Source organism: Rhea pennata, chromosome 9, assembly GCF_028389875.1.
Source record: "Rhea pennata isolate bPtePen1 chromosome 9, bPtePen1.pri, whole genome shotgun sequence".
Classification (NCBI taxonomy): domain Eukaryota; kingdom Metazoa; phylum Chordata; class Aves; order Rheiformes; family Rheidae; genus Rhea; species Rhea pennata.
The window spans coordinates 17,122,220-17,142,949 of record NC_084671.1 but is presented as its reverse complement, the minus strand read 5'-3'; positions in this window follow the sequence as shown (position 1 = coordinate 17,142,949).

Genomic DNA, 20,730 nt, shown 5'->3' with positions numbered 1-20,730 from the left:
CTCTCCCATGTGTTGCAGAGCGTAAATGATCTGTCAGGAGTCTTTACCTTTTAGAAATCATCATTTGAATTAGCACTCTTTTCCTAAAGACAGCTCAAGCCATACCTTCCTGTTTGATAAACTGAAAGACTGAATAGCTTCACATTAAGCAGATTGATATCTTCTCCCTTTCTTTGAGGGACTTGTTTTTCCTTGTAGTGAGAGCAATTTATATTAGTAGTAGTACCGTCTTTCATTTTAATGGCGTAGTAGTTAATATAAATTCATACTGATTTTTTCACTGATTGTTTTCTTCTGAATTTTCAGTCAGTACTCCTGTGACCACAACTTACAACCTCAGGAATGGTAAACTTGCAAACTGAAACTCGTAAAATTCTCTGGTTAGCTTCGGATAGTCAAGATCATTGTGGATCAGATGTAGCTTAATCTCTGCCGCCTTGAACTTCAAGACATCCTTCTCTCTCTCTCTCTCTCTCTCTCTCTCTCTCTCTCTCTTTTTTTTAACCAAGTGCACCCATACTTTTTCATCCTGAGATGCTTTCTTGTGTACAACTTCAAATATGTTTAACTTCATATGCTAATGTGGTTTACCATAAACGTTGGCTTAAATGCAATTTTCTTCACGTTTATTGGGGTAGAGACCTTCCCAACCTTTAAGAAGCACTTAAGAGGTGTCTTTTTTTTCTCTACAGTCTGTCTACTGTCTTCTGTGTTTTCACAGAATTCTGTTCTTTCCATCTGACATGTCTAGATTCAGTATTAACTCTTAAGTTCTTATTTCGTTAGTTATCTATGTTGTATGGAGCTTGCACTTTGTAAATTAGGATACCATATGTCTTTGTAGAGTTCGTGTGCGTGTGTTAGGACAGAAAAGAATCTCTTTATTTTTAGCAGCAGATTAGTCTGTTGTTGCCACACTCGATGTTTGGGAAAATGCCAGTCTTGCCTGCTTTAAAAGTTAGACAAACCTATTAAGCCTTAGTAATGAACACTTTCCACAAATGAACACTTTCTACAAATGCTGACTTGCATATTGGTTCAGGTCAGAAAAAGTCAAAGTGCTGATTTCTTTTAAAAGAAAAGAATATTTAAAGCTGTTTTCTCTATTGGGTGGGTTAACTCCAGTGTTTCAAGAAGAGAGAGGTGTAAAAGCGGTGTACTTCAAAGCAAAATACACTTTAACATGCAGCTTGTGTTCAGATAAAAATGTTCCTTTTTTTCTGTAGGTCAGCATTCCAAATAGCTAGTCTGCTAGTCAAAGAATTGTAATGAATATCTCTATGTTGAGCATGATGATTTTGTGTATCCTTAACTTTTACTATTGTATCTAGTTTTTGATATTATCAATGGAAACTTAATGTATCCCTTTAATGTGTCCTTGGTATAACCCTAGATTACCCAGATAGAAGCCCTGTTTCTTTTTAAAGGAACAGGGTTTTCAAAGTCTGCTGCATGTGTTTTTTCTTTTTTTTCCCCTTCCCCTCCTCTCTCTCTAATAATTAGCAAACTCTCCAAAACAGGGGGGCAGCACATTTCATTACTGTCACATATTAATGCAGCTTAGTTTTGAGTTGATGGTTCTCATCTTTTTCAGTTTTTCAGATTGGGATGGATCAGTCTGGTTTCCTGTAAATCTGGCAGTTCTCAGTGTGCAAATGTCACTTGTACCTTAACAGATATTTTTTTCCTCTTGGTCAATTTATTACTTACAGGTTTTTGTGGGCTCTGTGGAAGTTTTATAAACATCATATAAAAGATTTTTCTGTTGTGGCAAATTAACTTGCAGTTTCCATACAGGAAGAGGGCCTCTCTTCTGGACAGCACATGGGTAAGTCCTTGTGTTGGTGCAGTGGTCAGGATTCTGAGGGGAAAACAGTATCCTATTGGGGAAGTATTTTGAATTTATTCACTTCTGTTTCACACAGTGAGAAAATATATTGCCAGTGACAAGCTTGGTTCTTTCACTTCTAGAATATTGACAGAGATTCCAGTTGCTTAATTAGATGCTTTAATTTTAAGCCTTTATTTTTAAGCTCTTTCCATCAATAACCAGCACTCTCAGTGAATTAGAGGAGAATCTTCATTAACAGTGAATGCACAAAATTGTGCGAATGTGGCAAAGCACACTTTGGCTTTTAGGTTCTCAAAACTCCTCTCCCAGTGGTTACAAAGTTTGAATTTAGAGCATTCATTAATACACTTTAGGAAAAAATAGTTTTTTCTCTTTTTAGTAGTTAGCTGGCACTTATCCCTTCATTTGTTCTAAAGGAAGCTTAGACTTGACAAGAAAGGAAATAACGTAGTGGTTTTTTTTGTTTTGTTTTACTTTTCAGACTACAGCTTTAAGTCCTTTGATTTACATGTTGGTGGTTGTTTTTTGTTGTTTTGTTTAAAAACTTCCTGGTTACAAAGTGTACTTTACTGAGGGGAACTTGACAGGGAAGATAAACAGTTTAACAGATATTTGTCCCTTTAGTTGTTTACCTTGCAGTCTTCCTCAGCTGCATATGGTAACAATTCTCCCCAGTCTTTTTTGCAGGTGTTGTCACTATGCCTTTTTTTTCTAATGCCACAATTTTTCTAATCATTTTTCTAATAACTTGGAATATTTTGCTTTTTTTCCTAAAGGCATTATTCAAAACTGCATCAGAATTTTTGTTAAAACCTATGCTAGAAGAGATGGTATTTTGTTATTTCCTAGTAGTGAAATTATTTATATGTATTAAACTATATTTATTCTCTTTTATATTCTAATTTTATTTTCAGGATAATCATTAAGCAGAAACATATACATTCGGTAAGTATAAATAGACTTTGTACTATTGCCCCTTTTTTCCCTGAATAGTTGGCAATCGAAACAAAGGATTCAGATCTTGTCATTCCCTGCTGCCTTCAGGAAAGGAGCAATTAGGTAAAAAGAATCTGGTGAATGGAAGCATGATATTGTACACAGTTTAAAACATATTTTTAAATTTAAAAACAAATTGTGTTATACTACAAATTATAGATCTATATCTGGTTTTTATAGGGCATTTACTCACTAAGATATACAGCTACCCCATCACCAAATAAATACATTCTTAGAAAACTTTTGCATATGTTTTATAAAAATTCTTTGCTTTTTGAAACTGTTGTCACTTATAAAATGCTTATAAAATGTTGTGTGACTATTATTCGTATACTTTAAAAATAAGTATAATTGGAGGGGAAAAAAAAAATCTTACAATGTCCTTGTCCTCTAATTGCAGGCTAGCTGTGGTACTATCTCTGTTAGTGCCTAGATTGTGTCTTTTGTAACAAGTAGTTCGATGCAATAGGAGCAAATCAGCAGGGTGAAGAATTGGTGCCAAAGGCTCTATATTGCCACTGTATGCGTATCTGAGGTTTTTTGTCAGGCTAGATTGAGTCTTGTACCCTTGACTTCAGTATGTGTATATTTGTCTTTCCTGTCAAGTTTTCCTTAGCAAAGTGTACTTTGTAAACCAGGATGTTGTTAAACAGCATGACGTCTTCCACATGTACATGTGCTCAGTTATTACCTTGAACCTGTATGCATCTCTTGGGCCTGAAAGACATTGCACGTGGATAGGAATTCTTGACTTAGCTTCCTTAGCTTAAAGGGAACTAGTTCACATTCATCAACACTGCTCTGCAACCAAACCAAGACCTGGAAATGGAGGAGTGACTGAGATTTACTTTAAAACTTTTTACTTCAAACCAAAATGTTAATGTAAACCCCAGTCTCTAAAGGTGTTTTTCACTGGACAGAACAAGGAAACTGTGTTTTCTGAACTTATTCTGAGTTCTTAAAGTCTTACTTTTTTACAGTTTTCATGTGCAAATTGTATGCAGTTTAAATATTTTATATTTAAAAAGTCTAACCTCATTGCCCTGCTTTGTTGTCGCTATGCAAGTCACTGATCAGCAGATCCAATGTCTAAATAGCTAAAATCTGATCTGACACTGATGTTAATCTATAACTGGCTATTATTTGGAACCTAGTAATGATCTCCTTGTTCTTATCTTAAGTAATTCTTAAGCAAGATTTTTGATTTCAGTTGTGATAACTGAGATTACATGCTGCTGTTGTATTTATAGCTTAGTGCCTTACTGATAAGGAACTGTCATTCTTGATTGTTGTGGCAACTATGAAGGCATTTATGCTGCCTACCTTTAGGATACCTGTCTTTTAGACCCCAGGTGTGTCAATAATGAAAAAGGAGGATTGCAACTCTTAATTTAAAATGTCATTTGGTCCCTGACAAAGCCTGTCTGAAATACACACACACACACACACACACACACACACACACACACACAAAAGGACTGTGTCTATTTTTATTCACTGTAGAAGGAATCTAGGGACATTGTTTATTTTACCTCCAGAATTCTGGAGGTATCAGAATACTCCTATGTGATGGAACAACAGTAATCTACTTAAGGCCAATCCTTGTGAAAAGGAATTATGTTCCTGTAGACAGTTTTTTGCTGTATGTTTTTTTTTTGTTCTGCATTATTTCAGACTTGTCTGGAGTTTATCTGATTGTATTTCTTGACCTTTGTCCAATTATGCTGCCATTACAATGTTAAAAATCTTATACTCTGAGATATTTGAAGCTGGTACATTTTTTTTTTTACAGTAGAACTTCATAATTTCAATGTGACATATTTTCATAAATGAGTAGTAATTGCAAACACGAATGTTTTGTCAATATTTTAATACTATGATTATTCCTAAGCACTTTTTCCTCTTATTTGGACATATACATTGAAGTTTACTCACTAAAAATATCACCTGTATCAGACTTGGATTTATCCAGGAGGCCCTTTCTCTCCTGTCTGTTATTTCTAAGATTGATGTGTGGTATGGATACAATTGCATGGCTACCCTTGACCTCTCCTGACTGCATAGGACATGTACTTGGTCTCTGTCTAGTACTGCTCTGTAGTAGCATATCAGAACTCTTCCACTATGCAAACAAACAAAAAAAAGTTATTGCTTAGGAACCATTACGTTAGCCACAAGATGCAGTGTATTTGTATGGATTAAAAGTAACTGGGATGGATTGCAAGCTGTGGCTGCGCCAGAAGCTTTCACGGACTCATTGCTAACAGTATCACCTCTGCAAATCTTAAAATATTGCAGAGATTCATATACTATGTGATTTGGAGAAGTATCACTTCACCAGCTTTGATGTACAACCTAGCAGAAGTCAGAAATCAGAAATTAGTGGTCTGAAGCATTAAACAAAAGACAAAATAATCGCACAGAACAAGCAAGCACAGCTTTGGTATGTAAAATGTCATAATTACGTTGGGGTTTATGCCCTACCCAAGTTTTTCTCGTTGACCAAGTGTGATCAGGATTTCTGAGTGCCAGCTGAAAAGGAGCTTTCCAGAAGTTCAGAGCTCTGTACATCAGTGCTGTACCATTGCTTTGGCTCAAAAGCAGAGAAACCTTAATGACTAACATTCCTCTAGACTTCCTTGCTACTCTGAATTTATTGCTATTCCTGTGAGATGCCAAAGCCTCAGCCATGCTAAAGTCTGTATCTAAGCAATGGGCTGTTCTTTTGATTAATCCACTCTTGCGGAATAGCAAATTGTTGGGTTATGTTTTAGCAGTGACAGGTGGGTTTTTGTTAGTCTATGTTCATACAGCTCACACTAACATGCCATTAGTTAAGCCTGTGTTAGATACAGAATTGTGTTGAGCGGATGGCAGATAATGAGTTTCTTGTAGCTTGGACCGATCGGTCCAGATATGCTCTTCCAGTACTGCTTCTATAATAAATAATTCTCTTTTTTTTTAGCGTAAAATAGGGCTGTTTTGGATCCTGCTTAGCCTCAGCCAGAGCACACAACTGATAACCTAGTATGTACACAAGTGTCTCAAAGTCACTGATGTAAATGTAATGAGATTTCAGTACCTATAAAAATAATAGTTGAATTCTAATTTTTACCTCCAACTATATAAGCTACTGCAGACTAGAAACATCCTTCAAATTCAGTGGTCTCCACCCTAAACTAAGGAACTGAGTTAAAGTGCAGGGGAAAATGCATAGTAATGGGGTTGCAAAGATATATTTGGGTGACCTGATGGTTCCAAGTGAAGGCAATTGTTCTGGGTCAGGTGCATGGACACAGAAAGGCTAAGAAGCTGCAGATGCGTTTGAAATGATTGCTGGCGGTATTCCATGTACATAGTCTTAATAGCAGACTTCTGAGTCAAGGAAGATACTTTCAGTTTAAAAATATACTGTTTTGACTTGCAGACCATGCCTAACAAGCTTTCAGATTTGTCATGGTTGGAGACCTATTCCAGCAACAGACATAGACTTGCTGTTCTGGGGATTACTATGAATTCTTCTTAATTTTTAAGTTTGTTTTAAAAAATCTGCAAATTTGGTATCTGCAAAGAGATTTCAGATGATGGAAACAGCCTTATATTGCCATTTATGCTATGAATTTTAATGTAGTGTTAATTTTTTTAATAGATCATTAGAAACAATTTTTATGTATTTAAATAGCTCTAAATTTGTATGCTTTGGAATATCAACTGATGGACAAAAATGAGATGTTAAGAATGATTATTTGTTTTTAAAGAAACAGAAGGCAATCTCTTACTCTCCTACTTAATATTCTTAAGGAAACCTAAAAATATGTAAAGAGTACAGGATCTCATTAGGCATATTTTCATTTTTCTATCAAATTTTAAGAATGTATCAAAATTATAACCTTAGGAGATAGGGGAGATCTGATTAAAGTGAAAATATAGATGACTATAAATACAATTACGAAGAGAGTGAAGACGCTTAAGAGCAGCTGTGACTGGGACTGTAACAGTCTCTGAAGTGTGTAAGTCTAAAGCTTGATGTAATTTTAAAAGTTGCTGTGGTACTACTTGAAATCAGCTTCCTCGGGCTTGCAGGATGGAGCTGCCTTGCTGTGGGAGCTCTTTGGCTTTCTAATGATGTCCCTGCCAAAGGACAAGGAAAACAGCCACCCTCAGGAGCCATTTTGCATCTGGTTATATTTGCTCTTCCCAGATAGTTAATGTTTTTAGTTTCTCTTATGATATACCAGTTTCAAAGAAGGTAAAATCTTCAAAATAAATTTAGAATTGATTCAAGGCTGTTTTTTAGCCTAATACTGGCTTGGAAAGGTAAAAGAAGAAACCAGTGTTGTGTTTTAGATGCCATAGCAGTCTTGGAGTGGGCAAGAAAAACTGCAGCTAAATCAACTATCCACTACAATGTACTTATCCCTTTTTTGTACTTCAGAAATATTCATAATTTGTTGTTTTCCAGGTAGAGTTTCCTCCTATTATGCAAATGTTACTAAAATCAATATTAAGATTTAATATTCCTTGGCTGGTTTTATACATCTAGGATGAAGTGTCAAGTCATATAGGGAAATATACTCTGTGGGAATGGACCAGCTCATAGCTGGAGGAACTTTTACAACTTTGTGATGGATTTCCTAGAGATTAGTGGTGTGCACGGGGAAGAAGGTACTGCACGGTATCTTAAATCCATCCATTTCAGTGTGACAAACTTTGTCTCCCTAAAATACTGTGGATAAGCTGAAAATGGTATGAGTTGTATGGTATTCAAGTAATAAATTGTTTCTAAGTGTGTATATGATTTAGGAAGTATTTCAATAAGCTAGAAGTAGCTGTCTAGTTTGGAGACAGTTGCAAATGTACCACAGAAGTGGGTTTGTGAGTCAAACTTCTCTGCCTTTCGTGCGCATTGTAGGAGAGTGAGCCAAAAAAGAAACAAAACCAACCAGCCAAAACACAAACACAAGACTGCTCTCCCCTTATATCGCAGGAAAGTCAGCCTGAGAGAACCATTTACGTTTAGAAGTGCTTTTGTTCCAGGGAAGCTAAACATGTTCGTGTGCCTGTGGAATACAATGATACGAGCATATTGAATTGCAGGAAGAGCAAATATTGGGGGGTCAGGATCTGTTTTTAAGATTTATTTGTGCTCGATATTTAGCAGAGAGAAAAGTATAATTAGAAAACCATGAACCAGGGTAAGAGCTGTTTCTTCCAAGGAACAATGAGGGGAGGATGTGAGCTGAAATAGTCCCTCGCACCAGACAGCTGAGATGCTCAAGAAAAGAAATAGGTTCAGCGGCCTGTAATCACTGTGACTTCCAGGTAGATGTTTTCTATTTTGCAATCAAAATTTGAAATAAACTGGACTTATGCTTTTCCATATTCTTATCTAGTGATAAAGGAGTCCAAGGCCAAGTTTTGGTGGACACTGACTGCTCTTCAGGGATCAAAAAGTGTAATTGCAGTGACATGAAGGTAGAGACAGAGTGATTTACATCCAAAATGTTTTAGAGTTCTCAGGCTTAAGATATATTATTTTCTAGTTCAGTCTGATACAAAGTGGTGGCTTGCAAAAGAAAGCCTACAGTGGCATTTACTAGTCTGTGCGCTTTTGGGGTCTCAGCTGATGAGAAGACCGTGTTTAACTCGGAACTGTCATGTATTTTGCAGATTCCTTTCTAATTCCTGTGAATGGCCATGACTCCAGTTACTGTGGAACTCTTCCTCCACCAAAACCCGTTCGTTTCTAAATGGTTGTAATAAAAATGGATACCGAGTAGTAAATCACAATGAATAATGGCTGAACAGCATGGTTAGATTTCCCTTACAGGAAAACTATTTAATAGAGCGTTCAGATCGTGTGTTTGCAATTCAAAGATCTGATGTTTAATGATTTATTTAATTGAGGCTCATCTTTCTCTAGCTTTTTCTTTATCAGGCTTTGGGTTTCTTGCTACTTTTTTTAATAACTGGTATTAGATGGGTAAATGATGAATAGCAGACGACTAAGTAGCCCTTGGCATTTGTAGTGCTTTGACAAACCATGGAGGGAAATGGCACTGCCATCCACAAGTGCCTTATGACTTGTGTAACTTTGAAGAGATATCCATGTAATATTTTTTCATATGAATACATGTATTTAAGGGCATCAAACCCAAGTGAAATCTCTAGAACTTATATATTTTTATATATTGAAAATGATTTGGGGGTCAAAAGGCTCACAGATACCTCTTTTCTTTGGTCTGTTATATATCTATGCACATTTTAGATAACTACTTTCCAGGATGTCTGGGAATGTTTTTCATGCTTATAGAACACATTTTTTTAAGGGTGGGTGTTGAAAGTGGTAGGATTTAATCTTATATGCTGAATATGCTAAAACCCAGTAAGATTTAACTACTTTATTAATGTAAATTCTAGAACAGTGGACTATTCTACTTCAACTGCCAACTTCTTTCCTTAGAAGAAAAATTCTATCTTTTGGTGAGGTTTTGAGAGGAAGCTGCTGTTACAGGCAAAAATATATGAGGATAGTATTTTAACAGTTTTAATTCAACTACTTATTGCAACATTTTGTGTTTATTTTGAGTCCTCTAGATTTTGGGGAGAATTTTATCTTTTTGGGAGAGATGATAAACAGGTCTCAAAGGACCAGTAGTTTATTGAACAGGACATAATTCTAACAAGGAGACTAGGAAATGCTGTCAAGCATCTGTGTGAAGTTTTCAGAGCTTTGCCTAGGGTTGTTTTAAGTCAGCAACAGTGAGAGAAATGGGATCAACTGCCATCTCCATGTCTCTGAGAGTAAGAAAGGGTCTTCCTTAGAGGTTGCCTTATTATGGCAAAAATATTCATGCTTTGTACATGAGATGGTGATATCTAAGTGCTCAGGAGGAAATTCTCGATGAAAGATGCAAGAGATGCATTCCACTGAACCCTAATGTCAATGGTAGGTCAAACCATGTTTTTGGCAGCTTGTCCTCTTTGAAGTTGTTGAGAAACTCTACAGAAGAAATACATAGGTTTGCTTCTTTGTGCTGTGCAGTTTTGGATAGTGAGGAAGAGGAAATGTGTAAATTTAGGCAACTGGATGAAATGAAGATGCTAAGAAAATTGGGAGAGGTCCAGAAGGAGCGCAAGACACCCACATCCACATGTAGAACAGAAGCATCTTCTGTAAGGTTAAGAGATTTATTTAGGAGCAATTTCTTGATAATTGTAGGACAATGGTGCAACCTGAAAATAAACAGGTTTCACTAAAACTGTATCTGTTTCTTCATCACTGATTTATACTCTCAGTAGAAGCTGACATGCAAAGCAGGTTGCGCTCTCTAGGTAATAGAGCACAGTATTAAGTATAGAGCAAATATATCTCTAAAATTTTGGCTATCTTTGATTCCAGGGTTGTTCCCAACATCTCCCAACATGGTTTTACAGTGTTTCTCATTTCAGTTTTTATACTTGTCTAGCTACCTGAAAAGGCATCAACCAGTGAAGTGCAGGTATTCCTCAAGGACCACAGCAGTAAAAGGCCTTGCCGCATGCTGATGCCTTTTTCTCACAGGAACGTGAGCTGCACTTACTTCTGTAAGGCGCTGTACTGATGATGGACACCAAGTCTTCCAGTGGTCTGGTTTCCAAAATCTAGTGTAGCTCTGTCATCAAGGGGAGATAAAACTGATAAAAATGTGTAGAACAAGGGTGCTACCAAGAAAAACTTGTTGTTTTGGCTTAGCTGTTGTTCAGAGAGGTCGTGCCTCTGGACAAGAAGATATCACAGAAAAAATCCTGCTGGCTGGCATGTGTCTCCTGTTTCTTAGGGGCTTTTCCGACTACAGCTGTGTAGTGTAGAACACAGCCCGATTCTACGTGGGAGCAACCAGAGTGTTGTGCTTCACTAATATTTTGCAATAGGTAGTAAATTCATTATGTATCCCATTATAAGCTCACATTTTAATTACAATGAAAGCACAGGAAATATTTTTTACTACATGATCTCACAAATGAGGTCCGTTGCTGAAAAACGTGAAAAGAGAAGAGAGTAGTTCTGATTTCTGTGGGGATGCGGGAAGTGAGCACAATGTTCTTTCCTTCCAGCTATAAAGAATTTCTGAAATCCCACTGATCCAGACTTTTTTTTTTTTTTTTTTTTTTTTTTTTTTTTTTAATTTTGGTTTGCTTTTTGTGTGTCAGATTCTCTGTTGATCTGGCTAATGTTTTCTGTAGCAAAATATGGTTATTTGTGAATAAGTAGCTTTAGTCAATAGATTGATTTTGGTGTCTTGAAGTTTATTCAGTATTGCAAGACGCTGCAGAAGGGGAAAAGAATTAAGAGACCATTGCACATTTTGTATTTCAAGTTGGCATAATGATTTAGCAAACAATCTCGGGATCTCTAGGCTCGTTTTTTTGCTGACCATTCTTAATATTTTGAAAAATGGTCTGAAATATTTGGAAAACGAATGTGCAGTGTAAATTCTGAGAAAACTGTTTAATCTTTTGTGGCAAGTTTAAAGCACGTACAAACATTCGAATTGACTTACAGAACCTATTTTATTATCATATTGTGTTGTTATGTTCTGCTTGACTGCAGTGTTACAAAACTACTTCCAGCTGTTACTTGGGTAAGGTCCTGTTAAATTAAATGGTAATTTAAAAATTGATTCTGGTAACTTCAAATACAGGCAACAAAAGTTTTGGCTGAAAAATTCTAATGCTAAATTTTGAAAACATTCTTATTGACCAACAAAAGAGAATAATGTTTCATCTTTTTAATATTGCTTTATACATGGTATTCACAGATTGCAAAATATTTTCTTCTTTGACTATGAGAAAAAAGTTGTTTCTTGAGCAACGTAGTGAATGAACTGTGGAAAGTAGGGAATGAGACTTGGAAATTCGGGAATGAAACTTGGTTCCCAAGCGTTTTGTGTGGCGGAAGAGGCCAGCGCTCCTGCCTCCCGGCACGTTCGGGCCAGGGGCAGCCGTGCTGTGGCCCGGACAGCAGGGTGCGACTGGCCAAGGGATTGCTGACAAAAACTATAAGGGCTAAATTCAGTTACTTTCACCTCTTTGGAGAGATTTGGCTCTCTTCTCTACCAACACTAGTTTACAAGAAATAGCATAAGAAATATGATTAATTTTGAAGCCCCAGCTCCTTTCCAGGCTTGACTGAAATCACCCAGAGGGTTGAAGCATCTCGACGGACGGCTGACGGGCGCTGTGACCGCTTCAGCATTAGTTTCTTAGGAAAGCAAGCAAACCCCAACCCCTCCACAGGTGGTCATCTCCAAACTTCACCATTCCTTTAAACCACCCACCAATCAAAACCTGGTTCCCTCTGGCCTTTTTTTTTTTTTCCTTTTTTTTCCTCTCCTTGCACATCTTTTTTGCGTCTCTGAAAGTCCTGAAGCTGGGTAACAGCCGCTCACTTTTACAGGAAAAAAATTCGCTGCTCTGCCCCAGACTTCTTAAAACCTGATGGAGGATATGATCGCTTAGTAGTATGTTTGGTTGATAGTTTATATTCTGCTTGAGTTTTGGAACTCTTATGGCATCTGGAGAATGAAACGTGACATTACGTTATTTTAATGAAGTATCTTAATATATGCCCTTTCAGCCCTGAAGACAAAAATCTCAGTGTGTTTTCTATACTGTGGATACTATTTTTACACTAAAAGAATGAATATACAGTGAAAGTTTTGATATTTTAGTCAGCATTCCAATTTAATGTTTTAGTCTTTTCTTGCTTTGCTTTAAACTTTTCTTACCGTGGATCTGTAAATATTTTGTTCTGAGTGCAAAAGTTGCTTTTAGCAGTACGTTAAAATACAATTTACGAAACTGAGCTCTTCCTTATCTCATATTAGAAGTGTTACAACCTTCCCTTGTAAAAAGCACATTCTGTAAGAAGCTAAGAAGCGGATGTCAAATAACTTGACTGTACTTTTCAGTTATGAGTAATCTGCACTTTTTTCCTGATGCTTCTGACAAAAAAAGCCTTATTTAGTGTGTGTGTGTGTGTGTGTGTGTGTGTGTGTGTGTGTGTGTGCGGTTCAAACTGTAATATAGTGCTTCATTTCCCTCATAATTTCTAAAGCTGGGAGCTAAAATAATGGTTTTTTGGGCCTTAGCATGTTGCTTGATCTTGCAAAGTCTATTTCATCGTCTGCTAGATCCTAATGGAGATTGGTAATGAGATAACATTTATTTATATAAAAATAAATTTACTGGTAACTGTCTAAAACTTACAAGCAATTGAAATAATACGTTATTTTAAGATTTTAATTAATTTTATCAGTATGTAAGAAAATACATGGAGGTCAGAATTTCAACACCCTAAGGGCACAACAATACTATATGCTTGTATTTTGTTGACGTACAGTCTTTGCAACCATTTAAATGAGGCAATGCATCAATGTTTCTATTGGAGATGCATTTATCTTTGGACCTTCTGCTTTCCGGGCCTTTTAAATCAATTGGCAACAAATTTTACACCTCATTCAGTAAAATCAGATTTTCCCTATATCTGTTAATGTAATCAACCTTAAAGCTTAACCATAGGCAAGAAGATGGGAAACTTCTATAGGTGCTTTTGAAAGGCTTTAAGAATGACCTTGATATTGGATTTATTAATAGCATTTCTAACAGAGAATCTGCAGCAAGCTTTTTGCCTAGAGCTACCCTGTAAATTATTGCTGCATTGCAGATTACCGTTTAATTGTTTAAGGGAAGTGCATGTGGGGAAATTACGATTTTTAAATTCCCAAGAGATATCTGCAATACACTCATGAAGGCCAGACTTAAAAACTAGTGTAACAAAATCGATGCTGTGTAAACCAAAGGGAATCAAGAGATTGCTCTTCCCCCACAGAGTTTGTTGTATGTGTACATTTTCTAAGCTTTAACTTCTGGGATGTGTCCCTTTTGTACGCCCAAGGAGCTATATTTTAAAGTGGGCTTCGGATGCCCAGTTGTAGATGTTTTGAGGGTGTTTTTTCAGATGTTCTCAGTGTTTGGATGGTCAGTTGTTTCTGAAATAAGGTTTCTCACCTTGGGAAACCAGCAAATCAGATACTTTTTACAAAGATGAATCATTACAAACAGTTAGACATACATACATACATACATATATATATATATATGTTTTTTTTAAATCAGCTCATGTTTGCATTTACCCTGGTGGGGCAGAGAGGAAAGAATGATGGGAAAAACCTATCTGTTATTCACAAGTTTAACAATTGGATTATACATTGATTTTATGTTCAATTCTATGTATACAGCAGGGTGATAATTTAATGAGTCCAAGGGTTTCATGAGTTCAAGTATGAAATAGCGAAGCTGTAATTTGATTATATAGGTCATATTAAACCTGCGCACATCATGTGCATACAGACTGCTTTAAAGGAGTACATTAGAGATGTAGAGGACATATTAAAGAGGTTTATTAGCTCTGTTTTTCAAGTCCTTTGTATCCAGAACGCTAGAGACGATGACGGTTAATACTCCAACTGTGGAGGCCTCAGGCAAAGGGAACATTGTACCTAACTTTCAGAAGTCTTTCCAAGTAACCTAAAATAATAGATTTTTTACTTTTTTTCTTTTTTAAAGACTCAGGATCCTAGATTTTACAATATTATGAACCTGCCAGTCTTTACTCCACAAGAAAGTTTATTGACAGGTTTAATTCTACAGTCAAAACACACTAGATGGTATAAAATATGTGGGCTGCTTTTTCAGGTGAATTTATGCAGAGCACAAGCAATGTGGAAAATAGTGTTTTTAAAAGACTGCGAGAGAAAGCTTATGGAAATAAGACGATGGAGCAAAACACGGCAATGTTTCCCGACATTATAGGAGGTGTGATTTTAGATTTTTTTCAGTGGTATGCTTTATCGTCTTTTCTTACTCTTTGTAAATGGTGTTAGGTTGAAGTTATGGTTTTGTATTTTATTTCTAGAGAGAACATTTCTTGTTTTCACTTATACCAATATGAATCTGGAGCAATGATTCTACTTTCATTTGCAGTTAGCCCAGCATTAGACTGATAGAACAGAGGATCTAGCCACAGTATTCATTCATGGACGGGGCAGAGATGAGACTTTAAAGAAAGAGATTTTAATTCATGTCCAAATATTTCTATTAAATTTATGCTTTAGGGGAAGATTTAAAATACAATTTCAAGAAATAAAGGGGAAAATCCCTTTGCTTTGCATATATCCTGCCGGGGAAGATGACTGAAGGGTACCTTGTGCACCTGCTCAGCATTTGTTAGAAGACCCGACCACACTCTCAGTAAAGAGCAGTGGTGGAGCCTGCAGGTCCAGTGCAATTTCTGCACATCTAAAGCAGGATTACTGCACCCTAGCTCTGTATTTCTGTTGAACTGAAAACTGCAGAGAGGAAAACGTGCTTTCCAGCTCCTGGAGTTCTGGAACAGCTCATGAACCGCTCTGCAGCTGCAGCCCAGGTTGCTTCCTGCTGCTGGAGGAAAGGGCAGTAGGAGGTGGGTGGCAGCGGGGTAGGAGGGGTGCCTGAGGACGTGGAGCCACGTCCTGTACTCCTGTCTCAGAGCTTTTGCTAGAAGTTATGATTAGATATTGGCCAGTGGGTTTAGTGTTATCTGTGGTTGAGGAGATGCTGCTTGTTCCTCAGCTAGCGCTGTGCGCCTCTGCTCAGAGCGGCCGTCCGCCTGTCCTGGTGTGGCAGGCTGGGCCTTGAAACTTGTGCCTGTCTCGCTGCCTTTTCCCCAGTGTGGCTTCCTGCACTGAGAATAGGATTTTACCCTGGGTCAAGAGAAGTAGCATTAAAGCAGCAAATCAAAGTAGTTCACCTTTTTGGCATGTAGGTTAATGCTGGTGCAGATTTATTTTGTATTATTTTGCATTTTTCTTTTGAATTTGTAAAAGGACCAGAGCTATCTGTCTCCAGGCACTTCCATCAGCTAAGTTAAGACATAAACTGGTGGATAAAAATTATAATCAGTATAGAAAGCAAATAAATAGTAATCACCAGATACATAATTCAATAACTACACAGGCCAATGATTAATAATAATAGCACTGCATCTGTTGCATGCTTGCTCTTCAGCACTTTTAAAACACAAACCCAGAAAGCCTTGCAGCATTTCCTAAGGGTTAGAAAATTGGCTATTAGAAGTCAATGAGGTGAAGCATAGCAAAGATGCAAAAGTAGCTTCCTGTCATTTAATCAGAGCAGGGCTGTCTTCTAGGGCTTTAGCAGATTCCAGCTGCCAAATTGCATCTGGGGGCTGGAGGCAATCTCTCTGCTAGGCAGATAGCAGCTCTGATAGGGCTTCCTAAGTGTGTGTTTTTTATTACACCTACGCCTGCAGGTAGCTCATACATGCTGTGAAACACTCATTGAACGTGAATGTGTTCATGGTCACTTGCTCTGCTTTGGTCACTGCATAAGTTTCCTCTGAGTTTCCGCCTTGTCCTATTTCATTCCTAAGGTGAATGTATGCCCTGTGTTCTAGCAAGCTCACCAAATGTTAACCGCAGAGAATAACACAGGTAAAATTTAATATGTAAAATGAAGAGATGACTCTGGGCTTACCAAAAATGTATGTGACAGGCTAAGCATATGGGATCGGCATTAAAGGAAATACTATGCACCAAAAGGTGTAGCAGTATCACTGATATGAAATTATCTGTATACTATTTGCTGAGTTTAAGCCCAACCTGTGATAGTAACAGCTAAACTCTTATTCATGTTGGTTGTCTTTGGAATAATAAATGACTTCTCTCTTTTTTTTTTTTTTTTTTTTTTTTTTTTTTCCCCTCAGTAAAGCCACCAGCATAGTGATAGGCAACATTGCAAGTCAGCAACACGAGCCCATCTTACTAATATCAATAGAGAAAGAAAATCACAATTTCATATCCTTAAAGGCGAACACTTCCCAGATGTAGATTTGAGGCCTTTTTTGCTCTAAGGTCAGCCAGTGCCCCGGTGTGGATCTAGGGTACTACACTGACATTAAATTCCTGAATTTCCAACTTCAGCTGGACAAATTACTCTTTGCTTTCTGTGGAAGGTTGCTGTCTATTATTAAATGATTTCTGTGTTCAACATCTGAAGCACTGCTTTACAATAACAGGTAAACTAATGCCAGTGTGACTTATAAAACTCTTCTTAATTTTCCTGCATATAAGGCATTTTGGAAGTATAAATGATTATTTTTCAACATATCATTTCTCAGCAGAGCTCTACACTTGTTTTATATTTTAAGCAAATGCCTGAGTTATTTTTACTATCATATTAGGAGGACAGATCCTACTGAAATGTAGCACTATGAAACATTTCTAGAAACAAAGAAGTTGCTGCATTGTTTAAAATGTTGAAGGTATATTTCATATCTGACATTGCTGTTTTTCAAAGTTACAGAAGCTCATATCTTAATTGAAATGGGAGGAAAATTGTATCTGAAAAGAGTGTGTTCTGGGAACTGTAGTGCTTTACTCTGACCAGTGTATTTTTTACTGAAATGTTTTATAATTCAGGATCCTTAAGTTACTTGATTTTTGTAATGGTTTAATCAATTCAAGTTAACTTTTTGAGCTACAAAAAGTGTGTCATTGCTGAGAGGCAGACAGAATTACAGAGCTCTGTGAGAATAGATCTACTATGGTAAAATATCAACTAGAATGATTTCCATCTTCTATGCATCACCAAGGCTTGTTAGCTCGAGAGAGAGCTGTCTCAAAGCTGCGACGTAGCCCAAGTGGGGTCTGGGATGGAGACTGCTGACCAAAACTACGTACTGAGCAAAACCGAAAAGTAATTCTATAATGGTATTTCTGTGCGTGTGAAACCCAAACTGCAGGTAATGGATGAAATTCAGACCAACAAGTCTGGGGCTGTTGTAATTACTGGACTGAGCTGTTATTGTAAACACTTCTGTTTAGCCTCCCAGGATACCACGGATAGTGAGGTTTAGATAAGCTGCTCTTAATTAATTTGAGGCTGCATGTCTGTCCTGGCAATGTTGTGGAGGGGAATTAGCCACAGTCTGGTGGCATCTTAAAAGGGAGCAGGGCCCAGGAAGGTGAGGTGATACCTGTCAGTTACTTCAGCAAATCTTGATGGATTTAGTTTTGTGTGAGGTGTGGAAGCAAGGTAGTTTGACCACATATCTCATGTTTCACGAGGATGTGAATAGATGAAGTAACTGAGGTAGGTGCATATCTGGGGGTCATGTCTAGGTTTGAACGTACGTGTGTCTGTTTGCAGAACCTGACCACGTGGCGCCCAGGAAAGACGTCCCTCTGCTGCTGTTCGGATCTGTGCTCCACTGCAATTGCGGAAGGTACCTAGCATAGACTGAAGCATTTGATAAATTAGGAATATTAGTGTTTTTATGGTTCTTCTACTATTGAAACTTTATAGGCATTGGGTCAAACTCTGTTCACTTTCTCCAGTGCCGTAATATATTTTTGTTTTATGATTGCTAGATTTGCTAACTGATTTTGAGGCCTTATTGTACTAGGCTAAAGAATAAGGAAACACAAGTCTTTGCACTGAAGAGTTTAAGATGGCAAATCTATAGCAGGAGAAAGATGAAAGGCTTAGCCAGGATTGTTTAGGAGACTGTACTTTTGTCCAAATACACTGCAGCTTGCACTGTTGGGCTGTTTTTTAATGATGCAATAAATTCCAATTTAAGGCTCTCAGTACTGGAAAAATGCTATGTGCACATGGCAAAAATGCTGAACTGGTGCAAAAACTTTTGCGGGTTTTGATATGTTTTTAAATTATTGATGAGTTAACTTTGTACCAGCCAGTTTATGCTGACCAGGTGTTATCTGTCCTTTGTAGCCAGAATCAAGATCCATAGCAGCGTAAAGCCAGCATGAATTTCAGAATCTGTGCTTTGGCTAATTTGATAAATGCAACTCTGTGGGGCCAGGTTCAGATCCAATTTTTACTTCGTGCTATTAAAAAAAATTGCACGGATCTAATGTTAATCACTTTGGAGCCTCCAACTCAGTGTTGACTAAGGTGAGAAAAGCCTAGCAAAATATGTGGGCTGTGATGCATTAAAATCCACTTACACGCTCCTCATTAATTGGAATGATTACCAGCGAATGCTTTCAGTGCCTTGTGTGTCAGTGACTCTAAGCAATGGATGCACACTTAACTGATAATCAGTGTTGTCTGAAAGCCTCTTCACTGCAGTTTGTAGGTGTACCTTGATGCGTGGCAGTGTGCATTTCTCATTGCTTGTCACTTGTCTGAACCACACGAGACACTTATTCTTCTGAAGCTGAATCATACCTGTAAACTGCTGCAAATAGTTTTTGGACAAGACAGAAGGTGGCATTTAAATTATGCTAAATTTCTCCTCAGATCTGTTACGTGTAAGGACCCATCTGTCTCAACAATGTGGCTTTGTTAAGACATGTAGTGCTTTGTAAGATCATCTAGACTGCTGATTTACAAAAGACAGATGACATTAGCAAGCCTTCCATGACTGAATGGTCACCTGTAAACTGATTTTGTGTAGAAGCTGAAGTAGCTATACTGTAATTTTATGGAACTGTAACTTGCTTCTCAAGTAGCATGGGAGATGGCAGAATCAAATCTAATTGTGAAGCAAAACCAGCAAAATAGTGATGGGGATAAAAGCTGTTCAGGGAGAGATGGAAAAGGGGTTTGTGAAGAAGTCACTGATATTTTGAGGGTTAAAAATAACTCGCCCTTTTTCAGCACAAGGAGGAGGGAAGGTAATATGAATGCAGGATATGCATTCAAGTGAGTAAAGCAGTAGCTAATGGTTTGATTTCACCAGCTCTTTGAGGAACTCTGCAAGCTCTTGGAAGGTTCTGAAAGAGTATTTTAAGGTGTCTGAATCATGGATATGGAGTTGTGGTCAGTGCTTAAGTAAGATCTCAGTTTAGCTTTGAAAATTTTTTAGCTGTAATGGACTGGGAACTGGCTGAGGAAATGGTTACTTTGTGCATCTGTGTGCTTTTTAAAATAGGAAGGGAAACAATTTGGGCTGTTTGTCAGGCAATGTGGAATACTGATCCTGATGGCAGGCAGTAACTTCTAGGGACACTGCATTTTCTTTCGCTACTAATATACTTACCCTATAAAACTTATTACTTTGAAAAATCGGTCCTGTTTCATTTGGCCTTGTCACTCTTCCTTCCCTGATCTAAATTAGCTATGCGCCCAGTCTACGATAGCAGGGTTGCTGTTCCTCTCCTCTGATGGAAGAGGATGAAGTACATACTCCAAGATGCAACTGAGTGGGCTTCCCTGCAGAAATGATAAGGACCTGGTTGCATCCATGCTCTGTTTTGAGGAACAAGTCATCTTTGCAAGTAAAATAAGTCTTCTTGAAGTAAGATCTTAGACAAAAAGAGGAAATGAGCTCATTGTTAGAGCTCATGGTGCATCTCTGCAGGGTAGGGGAAGTTGAGATATTGCTGCCTTGGGTCCTCCTAACTGCTAAATTTCCTGTGTTTATCAAAATTTACTAGAAGTGAGAGGTTGCCAGTTTTGATAGCAATAGCCAGAAACCTGAAGTGAAGGGCGAGAAGACAGTAACACAGAGTTGTTATAATGACTAATAAAATCAAAGTGAAGGCTGAATGACATTGCCTGTACAATAAACACCAGTGGGTCAAAGCACTGAACACTATTAGACCCCGGGAAATTGTGTCTATATTTAGGAGAAAAAATAAACCCTGAAACTTGCCTGTCAAGTTGCATTTCTCTTACTTACGTTTACTTTTTCTGCATCATCTCTTCACTTTTTTATTTCTTTTCTCTGCATTTCCCCTTATATGAGCCTTGACAAGATAGACCGGTATCACTACATTGGTGCATTAGGTTGGAACAAGAAATTTAGAAAA